This window comes from Magnolia sinica, chromosome 12 (genome assembly GCF_029962835.1).
Source record: "Magnolia sinica isolate HGM2019 chromosome 12, MsV1, whole genome shotgun sequence".
NCBI lineage: Eukaryota > Viridiplantae > Streptophyta > Magnoliopsida > Magnoliales > Magnoliaceae > Magnolia > Magnolia sinica.
The window spans coordinates 54,142,655-54,153,593 of record NC_080584.1 but is presented as its reverse complement, the minus strand read 5'-3'; positions in this window follow the sequence as shown (position 1 = coordinate 54,153,593).

Below are 10,939 nucleotides of genomic sequence, written 5' to 3'. Positions count from 1 at the left end.
TTTAGGTGGGGTCCATACCTCAAAGAGAAGTCTAAGAAATCAGGAAAAAGGAGACCACAAACAAGGCATACAACACATACATTACAGCATAAAAAAATTCCAGCAATCTGGACAGCAACATGTTGCTGTCTAGATCAGCCCAAAAATTTAATAAATGGGAAATAAATCATAGATTCCACAAGGTGGGGTCCACCCTGATGTGTCACACAACTCCCAAGCCCAGCACCTCCCCAAGAAAATCCATAGAATCAGGCCCAAAGGCTTTCCAAATCAAGCAGCAAAACTAGGCAGCACAGTTGGGCCTGGGTGTCCAACAACTTGGGCCTGGATGTCCCAAAATTTAAAAATTCTGGTTGCATGGCACATCAGGTGGGCCACATAATCATTACATCCAAACCATAGAAAGTGGAGAAGAGAAGAATAAAGGAAATCTCATCAAGATGGGGTCCATGGAGAATGGCCCCATCAAGATCACATGCATGCAAGAGATGGATAAAAAAAAACTTATCCAAGGAGTGGTGGACCTTCACCATTGATGTGGTGAGTCCTACACTCTCCATATGAAGCAACAAAAGATCTATGAAAATAAGAACCATGCAATCTATCCTACATGCTCACCCACTTGTTGGATCTTCAAGATTCTTCAACCACCATGCTCCTTAAGCTTCAAGGAAGGAGGTTCAATGGTGATGATGGATCTTTGATGGTTAGATCTAGGGGAGAAGAAGAGGATAGAGGGCTGGAAAAATTCAGCAATGGAGGACATTTGCAAAGAGGAGAAGAGAGAAATGAAGAAAGAGAGAGGGAGATGAGAGAATTTCTAAAGTTGAAATGATTACTTTCTTAGAAAAAGATGAATTTTTGAAAAGAGAAATAATCATTGCTCATGGGATAGGGTGACTCATCATTCCCTAGAGAAGCTAATCTCATCATGGTTTTCTTGAGAAAAGAAGCCATCATTGCTAGCCTAAAGGTGGCTTACATGGGAAATAGTGCACATGGAGAAATGTGCAATCAGGTGGGTCCCACAAAAAATGCAATCAACGGTCCAAATAATGCGCGGCCCATAACTTTTGATGGACATGCTGGATTTATGCATGAGATGCGGCGCTAGAACCGCGGCGATGATGCGGTCGCAATGGCATAGGTCTTGGGTCAATCCGAGTCGGGTCTATGTGACCAAACTCAAGGGTGACCGCAATCACTATCTGAAAGTCGCGGGTCGCCGAAATTTGACCGGTAGGACCGCGGGACCAAAATACATGAGATGCATACTCACACACACACATGCACACATGCGAACTCGGGTCAGGTCTCACAGCTGCAAGTGAAGAACATACTGCAGCAAATAGTAATAGTTATGTCGAATCCAAGTTACTGGTTGAGGATTATTCCTCTGTTTCGGAAGGCCAAAACCCAGATGCTCTTCCTATCAAGCAAGTTGGTCATCCCCTGACAGCTGCTGCAGGAGATGGTGGTAACTTGGCTGTGGTGGAGATGGAAGAGAAAGCGACGGATGAGGTTAATCAGACTCAAACAGTTGCAGGGAACATAGAAAAGGTGATGACCGATGAGGTTGATCAAATTCAAATGGCCACTCATTCTACATCAGATGTGGGTGGAGACACGAAATGCAAAAATATCGATCCATCTACTGGGATCGATGCTGTTCCAAATGAGAAGGCCATGGAATCAGATGGAAAGCTGGTGGAAACCATTGCGAGTTTTGAACAGGCAAGCATAGAACTGGATAGTGAGAAAGTGCTTTGATGCTTGAGTATGCAGATGCTGGAAAAAAACTTGCTGTCAACCGTTCGATGTTCTCGGAATTCCACAAAACCATTGATTCTACATTCTCTTCATAATCTTAAAGGTCCATCAATGTTTTCTTCATAATATCCACGGCCCATGAAACGAAATCCTAAAATCCTCAAATCCCCAATTTGTAAATCAGAAAAACCCAAATTAAGGGTCCACATTCAAATCTGTAAGCCCTGAAATCCCTAAATCCCTAAATGAGGGTCCATATTCGAATTGGAAATCCACAAATTACTAGATCCCCAAATTCATAAATCAACATTGAGATTGTGAGAGATTGAGAGTGAGAGAGAGTGAGAGAAATACCTTGTGGTGGAGGATGGGCAGGGAGAGAGAGAGAGAGAGAGAGAGAGAGAGAGAGAGAGAGAGAGAGAGAGAGAGAGAAGTGGAGCTGTCCAAACGAGTCCCTCACGCAGTCGAGGATGGGCAGGAAGTGAGAGAGAGAAGTAAGGAGAAGATAGAGAAAGGAACGAGAGAAAGGAGCGAGAGAAGATAAAGAGAGAAGTGGGCGCGTGAGAATGAAAAACGCAGTGGGTGGGCTCTTTTGTCTTTTGTGCGCGCGGCTGCCAAATTGAGATGAACGGTCATGTTAGGGGCTCCGTGTGGCCCACCATGATGTATGTCATTTATCTATACCTTCCATTCAATTCAAAGAATTATTTAGAGATTTATCCCAAAAAATGAGGTAAATAGAAGACTCACATGGACCACACCACAAATCAACAAAAGGCACTTAATCTCCATTGTTTCCTATAGTGTGGTCCACTTGAGCTTTAACTTTATCTAATTTTTGAGATAACACATTAAAATGATCTATCAAAATGGATGGACGGCTTAGATTGAACACAAAAATTGCGGTGGGCCCCCCATAGAACTTCTAAGACACCATCAATACGAGTAAAGGCTACGGATGATTGGAGTATATAGCTACAGATTTAATCCATAGTGATATAGCTATGGTGTATATCCGTAGCTAAAGACTCCAATCATCCGTAGCCTTTGCTCATTTTTTTGATAGTGATCAAACGACTGGATCCACTGGCCCGAGTTGGAAGGTTGTATCTAACGTGCAAATGCAGTGATGTATCAGATAATTCGTGGATTTGATGCCTAGGGAAGCACGTTCACACCGCACATGCTAACGTGTCAAGCATGTGGAGTCTTATAATAAAGTGTACCACAGTGAATGAAGGTAGGCCCACAACGCAGGCTTGTCCACTGATTAGGACGGCAGATCGGAGTTAATTTATGGTTAACGTGTCACCGACCTGATAAGTCCCTGGCGCACGTAGAATGTGACACTGACATTCGTCTTTACATAAAAGCCGAGATATAAAGAGAATTGAGAAGAAGAAAAGATAAGAACGTGGTCCCATCCCCCCACAGACATGTTGTTTTACCTTCTTTTGGACTAGCTATCTAATTATTGAAGGCCTAGACTAAGGAATGCGTTTACCACGCGTTAGATCCTTATAATTCAGTTACAGTACCCAGCAATGATTGCGTTTGGTAACATGGGATCCTGGTTTTAAATATCAGCCGACACAAATATTAAATCGGCTATGTTTGTATTCGGTAAATCAATACTTTTTTACTTTTTTTGGTAACCATGTTAGTACACCCACTGTCAGTTCACGCTTCACTATTAGCCACCCTACTAGGGAATCGATACCTGTTGAAAGGATGTATCTTTCACTTAACATACCACTTGAGCTACAGATAAGGTGTTGGTAAATCAATACTTATGGCTGTGTGATTAAAAAAATAATAATAAATAAATAATTAACTAAAAAAATTAAAAAAAATAAAAAAATATTAGATCCAGCATCCATTCATGGCTCAGTGGTAGACAGACTCACAAGAGTTTCAACACCGAGGCCAGGGACTAAGTTCTCATGTAGTGTGAGTGGGTGTCTTAAAATACATGAAAAAAGAAAATTTATTCTTTTGAAAAAAATAGGAGAAAAACTTTTATTCACTTGAACAAAATATTAATGCCATGTATCAATACATAAACAAATACCGTCATCCTACCAACTGGACATAAACTAATATGGAAATGAATAATTAATTAATGTTAATAAATATGAGGGAGGAAAGGAAAAGGAGCAACCTCAGTGGACACCACCACGGTGTTTATTTTAAATCTACATTGACAACTATGTTCATTAACCCATGTTAGGAGGACCTAAAAATCAATCCCATTTCGTGATTAAGGTGGACAATACAATTAAAAGCAGTATAAAGTAAAGCATACTCTCCAATTTGTTTCCATTGGTGTGGCCGACGTGAGTCATTAATAGACCTATTTTTGGGTCCTAGGACTAGTTTTAGTGTGGAGTCTAATGGTGGGAGTGGATTTAATATAATAATAAAAATCAATGGCAATCGTCTCTCCCAACTGTTTTTATTGTTGTCCCACCTAAATTAGAGCATATTTTCGATATGTGACTACCATGGGATTACAAATCCAATGGTTGGAACAAATCTCACATATACATCATGGTGGACCCCTTCAAAATCAAGAGGTGAGCCTCCCTCTTGCACCTATTCCAAGAAACACCGTTTATTCCCGAAGATAGTTTGTAAGTCCAGCCTATTTAACCACGAAGCTAGCTATAGTTCACCCATGTGAAAATTTTCAAAGTATTAACTGCATGTAAAATCAAGCCCTTTCAATAGGTTGGCCACTTCATGATGATCATGATCGCCTACAGTAACGATCATTCCTGTCTACATATCAGCTGTGCCACATCATAAGAAAAACGTCTAGACATTAAATAGTGAAATACCAATGCGGTACACTCAATGAATGACTGTTAAGGAGTTTTTCAAAAAGCAATGATCATGATGGGTTCAACCCATTAGATGGATTGGATGACATATACCAATTGTACCTAAGACTTTTAGAAACAATGAGTTTTGCAGACCCCTACCCTTAATTTTTAATGGTCCACCATGATGTATATAGGAGACCTACTCTAAACCATTATATAGGTAATCTCATATTAGGCTCGGAACCAAAAAATGAGGTTAATCTATTATTAAGGTGGGCCACAACAAGAGACATCCACCCATGATTTTTGCAGGGGCCATCATGAGGATTATACTAAATCCATTCTAACCATTAGATGCCACACTAAAACATAGGATAAGGGTCCAAAAGTCAATCCTATTAGGGATTTAGGTAAACCACACACAAAAGGAAATAGTGTGAAGGGTGATCTTTGCCATGTACACTATTCCAGCTATGTGGTTCATCTATATCACAGGTGAGCTGATTTTTGGGCCCAAGAATTAAAACATGGTGAAGCACCCGATGGATGGGATAGATTTCACATCAACACCATGATGGAGCCCAATCATGCCACCACCCTCTTCCGAAGTGAGGTGAAATAACATCGCTTTGGGTATATTAATTAACCACTGGTTTCTAAGCCCGCTCGACCCCAATAGGTTAGAATTGAGATTTTCTCATGCATAAAAGGATTTTTAGTTAATTTTTTACAAAAATGTAATATAAAATAATATTTCATTAATTATCTTTTTACCTAAAATTTCATGCTGATGTGGTGGTATGACTCATGCATAAGCATACGTGAGTTTACGTGCAAGAGAAATCTTCATGTTCCCTCTCTCTACTACATGAAACATACAAGGCCAAGCTTCTTAGGCTTTAAGCAAGCTCTACATTTATCGGGCGTGCTGTCTATATAAGAGGATACATCCATAGGGAGTAGCATCTTCATACAACAGGAATGATTCTTGGTGAGAGATTCTTTGTACCGTAAGATGGAGGGAGGAGGGTATGCCTTATATTTTATGAGTTCGTTTTGGTGAAGAATAAAACTTTTTGTCATTGCTTTGTGGACAAAGGCATATTTTTTAATGGCATAAATCTTTGTACTTTTTTTTTTTTTTTTTTTGCAATAATTGATATCAAAGCCAAAGGTTAAAAAGCTTTTTTACCCAAGATCAATGTTAGCATTCTTGTTGTAATTGTGTTTGAATGAATGGATGAGTTTTACCAAATTTATGAGTTTTCTACTAGCTTTGATATGCCAAACTTTGATGGATTCAATTAGGCATTATGAAAATTGAATATAACCATGATGTTGGTTAAAGAAGGTTGTGTAATTATGATCAAAAGAAAAGAAAAAAGAAAGAAAGAAAAAAAAAAATGTAGAGATAAAAGATGGGGTTTTGGTGTAGAAAAAACTAGTTAACATGATAGATCTTTTTCTTGCAACAACTGATTCGGTTTAGATTAATATATCTAATTAATCAAGTGTCAAAGGTTTGTGAAACCTATAAGAAGGGAAGTCAATGTTAATTTTTTTTCTTCGGCAATAGCTATACGGTTAGAAGATAAAAAGGTCCTCTTTGTAATAACACTTGAATGGGTTTATTATCCTAATTAACAATTGCATTAGTTGACGAGAAGATTGAAAATAACGAAAAGGTTGCACTTTTGATTTGATCCATGTCAAATTTGTTAGAGGATTTGATTATGAATTTCATCAACCGTCCAAATCTTAATATATACTCCATTCTGTTTATGTTATTTATTAAAGAATCCTGGAAAAAAGCAAATGATGGATCTTTTAGTAATGCTATAATTATTAGAGGAAGATTTATTGAAAAGGGTGATAATTGGCAAAGTTAGACACATGCAAGGCATAAAATAGAAAAGGGTTGGAATTACAAAAATGAGAGTCATTTTATCCAAAACTATAAATTAAAGAAGGCTAATAAAAAATATAAACCTGATTCACATGATCAAGTATCGGATTCAAAGGGTTGCTAAGAAAACCTAGTTAGAAAAGGTGATTCCTCCAAAGTTGTGGAAGTATAATGTGAGTTGGCATATGTGTGCGCCTCATGAGTGGTACACATGTGTGAGGTGTGGGGTGAGTGTGTGAGTCTGTGAGGTGTGTGTGTGTGTGTGTGTGTGTGTGTGTGTGTGTGTGTGTTTGTTTATGCATGGTTGAATAAATTGATGGATAGGTGGTTGGATGGATGGTTAAATGGGTGGTTAGGTTAAATGGATGGATGGATGAACGGATGGTTAAATGGATGGTTAGATTAAATGTATGGATGGATGAATGGTTGTTAAATGTGTGGTTAGGTTAAATGGATGGATGGATAGATATATGGATATTTAAATGAATGCATAGATAAATGGATGGTTAAATAAGTGGATGGTTAAATGAATGGATGGCTAAAAGAATGGATTAATGGTTAATTGGATGGATGGTTAAATGTATGGATGGATGGAAGGATGGTTAAATATGTATTCGTATAAACATTAATTATTGTAATGGACTGCACATGGGTTGTGTGAATGTAAATGGGATAGGAGCCCATCAAGTGGACCACATGTTGATAGTGGAAAGTGTAAATAAGTCTTAGGCCATTAGTGGGTTGTTCAATGGATGGTGATTTGGATCAAATACAATCAATTCAGTGGACTATCTAATGGCCGTGGGATTTGGATTGTGTAAGTAGATCTAGATCATGTATTAGCTTGGATTGATGGATAATGTATGCATGTAGATATGTATATGTACATGCGTGGTCGAGTGTAAATGCATGCATGAATGCATAGAGGTAATGTAAGATCTCTTTAATTTATCCTCCTTAAAAATAATTTCATCATTGAAATTCGAGTGTACCTTCTACCATGCTCCTGTTGTGCACTCTGATAGAACTAAGTGTAACACCAATTTAAGAAATAAATAAACAGCAATACCACAAGTAGAAATAAACAAATAATAATAAATCTAGAGGTGCATCATATCGTCGATGTGTTTAAGTGGTTAAATAAAACTAGCCTCAGGTCTATCATAAAGCCAATGCGTAGGGCAATTGAGTTCCTTAGGTGAAAGTCCCTATAAAGCCAGCACATAGGGTGTTGAGTCTATTGGATGAAAGTCCCTGAAGTCAAATTAATACCTCTTCAAATATTTACTACGTGGGCCACATTAAAGAGCATGTCTCTAGCCAAGTAGGAGAATAGTCTAACCAGCTAATGGTTAAATGGTTCCCTCACTGCGTTGGTCGTGTTGATAAGCATGTAAGGATTGCAAAACACTATGATCTATCCAGATTTATTTTGCCTCTAGTTTTCAAGCATTGCATTAGATTTTATGATGTTTTGATAAAGATTTTTATACTAATAGAATAAGTTTTCAAACTTGTATAGGATATACTCACTGAATTGTTGAACTCATTCTTTACTGTGTAATTTTAATCGTTTGTCTAATTTTAGTTTTGTTTTCAAGTTTGAATTCATTATAAAAAGATTATAGTGTATCGATTGTGTACTGATTAACTTTTTAAATAGCAATGGTTGGATATTTTATTATGTGTATGGAAAGTATATGTTTTATTGAATAATATTGTATTATATTCAAGTCATAACCTGGGATGCAGTTTCAGGGTGTGGCCAACCTGAGTATCGGATTTCGAGACAATACTGGCTGCCTAGAACTATCCCTTAGGCACACTATTCTCGAGGTGCTCAAAGCTACTAGGTGTTATTTCGGTGAGAGCTTGTTCCAGTAGTGGACATGTCAACCTTAGGTACTGGTAGCACCCGAGAACCTTGGATGTGATGCCTGGAGACTTCGAGGTGGTTGTTGTAGGCTTAAACATGCATGACCCAATCATGTAGGAGAGAGACTATGCATGGTATGCGTATCATGGCCTAAGTTACGTTCTCCCAATAATCATGGATTTGAGAGGTTCTCAATTTGGGGAACACTTGTTAGCACCCCACATGGGTGATGATGACTAAGTAGAGACATATTTCTTCTTTTCTTTTTCAGATATGTACAAAACACATAATTTTCTTTCTTACGTACCCCGCTTGTGTTGTGCGTAAATTTTTCTGTAGAACTTTTTATCACACCGCAATTTTTGTTGGTGTTCTTTCCTACATATCTACCCATTCGTTGGAGTTCCTTAACCCTTTATCATGCCGTGGGGCTTATTGGACAATTCAAGAATCACGGTGGATATGTATTGTATCCGCCAATGTTCAAGAATCATGGGTGGAAATGTATTGTATCAGCTAATCTTACTACTTGTTAGGTGTGACCCATATGATGGTGTATTAAAGAAAAATTAAAAGAAAGAAAGAAAGAAAGAAAAAAAAGTAGGTATTTTATTAGGAATTTTGACCAAATTAATAACTTTATGGTATGGCCAAAAGCAGCAAATGGATTCTCTTTGGATTTGTTTTCTTTCTAAAATCTCTAATGATTTTTTTAAAGTTTAAGGGACGAAAATGCACCTGTCGAGCACCATGACCTGTCAGGCAACGAGTGCGCCGGGGGATGTAGATTTTTTTGCACAAAGTTCCTACGCTTTGAATCTAGGTGGGGCCCACCCTGATATTTGTAAGAAATTCATGCCATCCATCTATTTTCTAAACTCATTTTAGGACATACGGCCAAAAATGATCCTGATCCAAGACATAAGTGAGCCACATGAGAGGGAAACTGGGGAAAGAAATGCCTACCGTTGAAACCTTCCTATGCTCCACCTTGATGTTTATATGACATCCAAACCGTAGATAAGGTCATTCCCACTGGCATGAACTGAAAACACGGGAAACTTAGCCTGATAAGAAACTTTTGTGACCATTCGAATGTTTTAACAATATTTGTTCAATTCTCACTGTTTCCCATGTGGCCCACTTGAGTTCGGATCTATCTCATTTTCTGTCTCATGTCTTAAAATGATCTTGCAAAATAGTTGCATGGGTTGGGTTTCTTACAAATATCATGGTCGCCCCAAAATGATCTTGCAAAATAGTTGCATGGGTTGGGTTTCTTACAAATATCATGGTCGCCCCAGCTAGGATGTCATAGCAGAGACTTCCTGTGAAGGCTTTCACATGCTCTATCACAATCGGCATTCCTTACGGAAGTGGATTATGTCCTACTATCGCCCACCTGGCTTTCCAGGTGGTGCAGTAATGGGTGCAGTGACTAATAGGATGGCTAGAGAGGGACGGACTATCCCTTGTTCCATCTTGGCTCGCAACTTATTGGCTTTGGCCACATGCAGGTCTCTGTTCCTCGTTGAATCGAGTCCTGTTCCACTAGTGCTTGGGAAGCACTTCATCTCACTCGGTCAAATCTCTAGCCAGGAATGGACACATATTTATGGGCCCCACTGTGTTGTATCCCTTTCCATCCCTTTTCTTAGATCATTTTAAGGTATGAGCACAAAAATGAAGCAGATCCAATGCTTCTTAATTAATATATAAAGCATTATATGCAAGTCAACGTAATAACGGTATGTCTGGGCTCATACCTTAAAATGATAAGAGAATAGAGATGGACGGCGTAGGTAAATAGATACATCATGATGGCCCCACAAAGATCTTGTTGTTCCCGAGATGGGTGGGGATAAGTCGCAATCCGCTTCCATCCACTGGAGGGAATGTGGAATGGATTCGGTGAGACCCGACCTCACTCAGGACGGTGTCACCCTTACCGTTGGGCCCACCTTTATGTATGTATTTTCTATCCATGCTATCCATTGGTTTTTCCATATCATTTTAGGGAAATGTCCCAAAAATGAATCAGATCTAATAATCAGGTGGACCATACAATAGGCAATAGTGGTTAAGGAGGGTCCTACTATTAAAAACTTCTTAAGAGTGCCGTAATGTTTCCACGGTGTTTGTTTTCCATTTCTTAACAGTACCTTAATGTTTCGATAGTGTTTATTTTCCATCCAATCTGCTGATAAGTTCACAAAAGCCGGGATGAAGGGCAAACAAAAATATCCCCCAAAAAATTTTCAACAGTAAGCGTCTAATTCCTACTATTTCTTATATTGTGTCCCACTTGAGCCTCGGATATGACTCGTTTTGGGTCTAATGCTAGAATGATGTGAAAAAAAATGGATGAATGGTTTAGATCAGATACATCGCTATCGTTATGGACGCCAAGGAAGTTTCACATGTCAGCTTCCGGTTTTCTTGTCTCTCCCTGGAATGTACTGCACCAAACAACGAGCAACCCAAATTTGAAATTTACGTGGGCCACCTGATGATGTATTTCTTACATCCACACCATTCATGCATCTATTTTTTTTCAGATGA